This window comes from Dreissena polymorpha, chromosome 2 (genome assembly GCF_020536995.1).
Source record: "Dreissena polymorpha isolate Duluth1 chromosome 2, UMN_Dpol_1.0, whole genome shotgun sequence".
In the NCBI taxonomy this organism is placed as follows: domain Eukaryota; kingdom Metazoa; phylum Mollusca; class Bivalvia; order Myida; family Dreissenidae; genus Dreissena; species Dreissena polymorpha.
In genome coordinates, this window is record NC_068356.1 from 75,453,198 (window position 1) to 75,460,086 (window position 6,889).

At 32.8% G+C, this 6,889-nt stretch overlaps 1 long non-coding RNA gene across 1 annotated transcript; it reads left to right on the forward strand.

Moving 5' to 3' along the window:
• The first annotated feature begins 2,661 nt into the window (after positions 1-2,661).
• Positions 2,662-6,889, forward strand: LOC127867683 (uncharacterized). Its single transcript, XR_008043615.1, has 4 exons — positions 2,662-2,823; positions 3,606-4,184; positions 4,662-4,814; positions 4,984-6,889. It is a non-coding gene; the product is annotated as an uncharacterized LOC127867683 (long non-coding RNA).

The window sequence follows — 6,889 nt, forward strand, 5'->3', positions numbered from 1 at the left end:
TGTGAAAACGAACGCATTTCGCATTGAAGAACTAGAAACATATGTTTGCATTGAGGAAGTGTGCAATGCGTAAGTGCTAAATCGTTGTACAACCTGTTAGCTTGTAGGTTAGACTGCATTGTTAACCTGTGGGTGTCTGCATTGTATACTTATAATCAAATGCTTTGTAGCTTTGTATATTGCACTCTGTATGTACACATTACTTTGTATGTGTATGTTCGTATGACTTAAATATATAGAAATTTGCTTTATGTATGTCTGCTTTGTTTTAAAGTAAAAGCGTTGTTTCTCAGTGGATGTCTACAATAATAACTTGCGTATGTTATTTTGCCTTGGATTTGTGCAATATGTATGAGAAAGTGATGTGCATGTCTGTGAAATGTTCATTGTGTGAATGTTTATGCATTGGGGACCCATGCATTTCTGCGATATTTAAATGCAAATCGTGCGTATGTCTAGAATGTCTTTATGTGTACGTGCAAATGATTTGTAAACCGTCGGGTGGAAGTGAACAGAATTTAAAAAAAAAAACAAAAAAAGCTGTTCGTAAAATCTTATTTAAAGTGGGATAATTTAGGACTAGAAACATAATCATGAGGTAAAAATCTTGATTCTATCAGTTGGGTTTATACTACTATGACTTTGCATATTTTTATTTAATCACTTTCATTATTATGTTAAAATGTAAATTCAATATGAATCTCAATATCTGTAACATAAATCGGTGTTTATTATTTTATTATGAAATGCCATGTTTATGTACTCAATATAAATGAATATGAATATTCTCTTTGCTTATAATAAATTGTTCATCGTTTTTTTAAAGTTTATTTTATTTAAAAATTACAATAATTTCTCGTACATTGCAAGGCATTTTCTTCGTACACCATGGTGGATATTTTACCTATTTATAACGTCATTCATTGAGATCCTCATACAACGGGTATATATAGGGGCTTGTTTTATTTTCAAACTCTTGGCACGAAAAAGAGTACCACGGTCACACAATACGCTTGTCAGAATAGATACTAAGGTGTTTATTCAATGGAAAAAACTAACAATACTCATTCCATGATGGTGATTTCTGCTGCTTGAAACTTTCCTCTATATGAATCAACACTCTGGTCAACGATCTGCAAAGTCTATCATATCTGCCTATGTTGCTAGGTTTTTGTTGCGGTGATCCATCTCGATACTCCGTTGTATCATGCTGATCAACCTAACGTAAAATTTAAGGCTAATTTTAGATTCCACCAAAGAACAGCATGCTTATCCCTTCTTCAACCAATGCTCTAGTAATTTTGCGGTCGGAGATCCGCATCTGTCAGTGTTTGGATGTCATTAGTAATATAACTTTGTTGTTCGTGCTCTTTTGATTCAAACACGTGTTGTCAATCGTCATTATCAATTGAAAAGCCGCACTGAACTATTCAGTAAATGTACATTTGCTTATGGTTCACTAAACAAGATTGCTACAGGAGCTTACACTAGGTAATAGAAAAAATAACGGAAAAATGTTCATATGTCACTTTCATAGCGATTCGAGATATTCAATAAATATGATTTTTATGTGTAAGTTTGTTTTTCAGGAACCAGTTTTGTGACTTCGCAAACCGGTTGTGTCAACCGTGCTCAAGCATTCTGGATAGATGCTTCACAACTGAGCATGTTCAAAATTGCAAAACGAAATGCTACGGTAAATTCAATTGTTAAAAATAATTGCAAACAGTTTATACGCCTCATATCTATAAAGATAATCTTAATAACTTGTCCAACGACGTATTTCAGCTGCGTTATGATATTATGGTAGATATAACAATGATCAATTTTCAATAACAAACCACAAAAGAATAACGTTAGTTTCTTGTTAATATGATGAGCAAACGCGCTTGTTCACTGCATGATATGTATTAAAATGACATGAAATATTCAATTGATATAGAAAGTATTAGTTGTACGAGCAAGAGGTGTAATAGACGTAACGTTTTCGCAACGCTGAACTAAAATATTGTGTGTTACAACATTAACAGACATATTTGATGTTTTCTTGTCAAACTTCACAACTACATGTACGTGGAATATTGTAATTTTGCAGACTTCCGACACAAAAGAGTTCAGGAAAAGCAAAGAGGTACAAAATATGCTTTATTGTTAAACCCTCTTCCGCATAATAATTTAATATCGACACATTAAATGATTAAGGCGTGTTTGTTTATGCTATATTTATTAAAAATACATGATATATTTTCATCGGTCAGAAGCATTGAGGTTTACGCTCTATTGCCTCTAAATACAAATAAAATTTATTGATTAACATTTGAATACAAAACTAATGTATGTTCTAAACTAGCTTAACCATTGATTGAACCTATGATGTGTTATGATACAAATTTTTAGGTTAAATGAATATGCTCCACGTCATCTCGTTTTGACGGCAGTGTTACTTATAAACAAGCACTACAATTATACTTAATACAAAAACAATGGTAGTAACCTAAGAATGTCTTAAAAAGATCATCATTGCTGTTTTTGAAACGTATATACAAACTGATGAACAGAGGGATATTAAGTATTTATGTTCGTGTTTGTCGATATAATTAACATTGGTCTGTTTATGTTTAATATTAAGTAACTTGTTGTTTAGTGTCAGGATGTCGTATTCCTAACCTTCCCGCGAAAGGAAGATTTGACAGCATGTCGAGTCACTTCCCTTATAACACGACGATAAAGGCTCGTGCGACCATGGGTACCGGCTGTCTGACAGTCCACTTCTCCGATGTGGTGATTACGGCATTTGGATTGGGGCACCACCAGAATGTACCGGTATACATTTTTTTCTTAATAATGTGACCATATGGAAAAACTTAAAATTCACTTGAATGCATCGCTACTGGTTTTCATAAATTAATGATGGATAATGTGTTGTATCTATAATCATTAACGGAATAGTCTCGTGTAAAATATTACAAAAATAAAGTGACAAAGTTTTGCTTGATTTCAAACTCTGAGAGTAAATGGACTTAAAGTGATATTATGGGCATCTAACAGTTTTTAGGTGTCTTTCGCAACCGTTGAATATTTTTGGCGTTTTCACTTCATATACATTAATATTTGTTGATGCAGCATCAACATATTAAAACAATATACCGGAAAGAGAAAAATAATGCATTTGAATTATCAACCGTACTTTCGTTTGACAACTGATCATGCATGTACGATAGAACCTAAATTAAGTTTTAGTGCAGATTCGTTCATAAGACACAAAGACACAATTTTGTGTTACGGATCTTTTCGGCTTACAGGACTGGGTGGGTCACGTAATAATATCGAATATAAAATATATTTTTATAAACAACTGGTAGCAAGATGAGTTGCAGATAATTGATCAGTAACCACATTTTAACTAACTCTTTTGAACTGTTAATTCTTTTCAGCTCAAATCAACAGTGCAAAATGCCCATAATATCATTTTAACATGAACGACCAGTATTAAATTGTTGCATTTTTGTTTTATTAGTAAGCGCCGGGATATTACATGTCAAAGTATCAATTAACATTTGCTTTATGAAAAGAACAAAATACATTTATACAGTTTTATATCTAAGCTAACCTGCACGCCGCCGCCTCAAGTCTTCCACGGCAAATGGCAACTGAGTTTTCCAGATACGAATATCCCACTTGGCACCAAGGCGACTGTTAATTGCGCGTCTGGGTATATCTTACACGGAGACCCTGTCGTAACATGTAATTTGAACGGAGAATGGCATAGCGCTTGTCTCTATCCGGGTTGTAAGTTTGATGACAATATAGCAGGTATGCAAGACACTTTATATGAGTGTTTTTGTAAGGTTATGCATATTTTATTCGTACTCTTTTTGCGTTTGATATTGTCGTTTGTATATTCTTATTTTCAAGGCAAAAAAACAAGAACGCAATCAGGAAATGATTTGGAAAAAAGAAATGCCGATGGTTAATCAGAAATATTTCCTTACATATAGTGTCAACGAAAAGACTTGCAACAAAAGAGCACAGCACCATCAATATTTTGGTTAATGTTTTAGTCGCAATAATCACACTTGCCGCTGCTATCCTCGTCGCTGGTTGTTTAATATGGATGAAACGACGCCATGAAAAAACAAGGCTAAGTAGACGAAGACAAGATTCGACGGAACCGACGCTGAACGGTACTCGTTCTTATACTTTATTACTCTATATACAATATGTATATAGCGTAGCAAATTATTATGTTGTCTAGTGTAGTAAACAATGTTTTCGTTGGTGTTAATTTATTTGTTTAAATTTAAGTAAGTGAATACCAAAATGATAACAATACTGGGTGTTTATAAGTATCAGCTTCTAACGACTAAGTAAATTTATTTCTGATCGATAAGCTTAATATGAGAAGTCCAGCATGCCGTGATTAATATTCATTCAAAACATGGACTTGATTATATAGATATTGTAAATGGAGACCAATATGCAGTTTTTATTGCAGCTTTTAAAGAGCATTGCATTGAAATAGGTTTGCATTTAAAAAGATTTTCCACAACGCAGCATTAGGGAAAACGATTCACCAAAGCAAATATTGTATATGTGAAGTGAAACCGTTAAATAGTCAAATATAACGATCGGCATTTACACGAAGCTTTTTTCAATTCTAGCATCACGGAAAAACAGCGATGGGGTCTCGGTTGGGACATGCTCAATTGCCGGCCCAATGAAGCGTTATTTTACGTCGGATGATATCACCGGATGAGGTCAAAGCGATTTTTTGTTTGCTCCTTCTACGACTAGCTTATCATCGCAGCCTGTATGTAAGTACATGAGGTGTCGCATACATTTGTATGAGAATTGAAAGGGGTATGCACGACGAAGAATATCATACATAAGCGGTGTTTCAGTGGATTGTATCATATGCGTTCATTATTTCAAGTTTTCTAAATTATACATCATATATAATTATTTCTTATATATATATTTCAGTCAACTTCAACGTAAGCGTTAACGTCAATAATTCCAACAGCGACAAAAAAGCAAAGCAACTACCGTAGACAGTGGCATCATCACCGGAGACTTCGACAATTCGTCAAGGTCTGATAGAAACCCGCTGGATCCGTTTCCGACACAGGAAACTGCCGTTAACCACGACCAGGAATACGAACGGCATGAATTGATCACTCCTAGACTGTCTGCCGATCCAGTAGTTTACTTAAGAAGTACATGCTAAATCGGTAGTTAAATTATTAAGTACTTTATTTTTACTAATATACTAATAATAATGTACTAATATGTTTGCTTGGAAGTATGTGCTGAACCATACGTTTCCTAAAATGGTTAATGCTGAATGTGCTTTTTAGTGAACAATATAAGATGCCCAAATAAATACAATTCTTAAGTTCAAATAATTTAACACTGTGTACCAGCTGAATAATAATGAGTTACAATTTCTTGCTGCGTTTGTTTATCTGTATTATTAATTTGTTAGAATATATCATTTTGATCACGCAATTTATACTGTTGTTCAGTTACTATGTATACACGCAATCAACACAAATGTTAAACGGATTGTGTAAAGTTGTGTTATCTTAAAAGACATAGCATGACTGATAAACGAATTAACTAGCGTTGGTCATAAAACATATTTTTTTTCTTAAAAAACAGCATCTGCATTTATTATTTAAGATTGTTTACTTTAAGGTACAAGTGTAAATCTCTTATTCAGGTTTAAATAATGTCTGACAGAAGGAACCATTAATCATTTACACCATTTAGCTCAAGTGTACATTGATGTTTTGTATTTTTAATTTTAAGTACAATTTTGTATTTGTATTCGACCGATTCCTTTAAAATACCAATACACCATTTGCACAGTAAACGTTTATAAAGCATGATTCGTTGACTAAGTGGCCAATTTTGGTAAATAACAGGGTAATTATAACTAGAACGAACTTGATAAGCATGATAATCTATTCAAAAGCCTATATTTCCAACCAAGTTTGGTTACGCAGTATTGCGTGCATGTCTAAGTCATATCCATCAGTTACTGTCGTTTGTCAAATTGAGTGTTATACAATTATTAGCCCCACATGTAATATTGTTCAACGCTGTTAAAACCCTTATCCCCTAAAACCATAACTTTCTGTAAGAAGTGACTGTGTGACTTATTATGCACAATTCTTATTTAAATACATTCTTGTATACAAAATATTTTTGAAAATAAATTGGTTGTATATAATGATTTTTAAAATATAGTTTGTTTTTTTTCATTTCAAAATAATTAAATTTTAAACAAATTTTAAATTGTTGTTTTGTCTGTTTTCAATTGAAATTCCATTACTCGTCGCATTACATGTTTGCTTTGTTGTGTATTGCATATTTTAAAGCTAAGTGTTTAATCATGTTTAATCGATTCATAAATCAATTCACAGTGTATAAGACATTAAAATGCACTAATATACTTTTGTTAATGCTGGTATTTGCACAATTATATACAGTACTATCAATTAATTCGTGTATATGTATATTCAAACTGAATACTTTTTGGTAGATAGTTTTAATACTGCATTTGTTAAATAATTTTTGTTCTCACTTACTATATAATGTATTTAATATAACTTTTGTAATCACGATCGAAACATATGGTACGTTTGTCGCTTTCAAATCAATCACGTATATATCATTTAAATTACTTATACTTTTGTCGATCGAAAGGTGAAGTCACATTGTGTCCTTAAAGACAAATGGGCATATGTCGAAGCCAATTCTGTTGTGCGTGTGTGGACCAATTAAAAAAAGATACTGTAAGTCATGATGCCCTATGAACAAAACTTGTTATTTCGGATAGCAGGTGTAAAATGCTTTATGTGCTGAATTCCGTATATGCTTATGT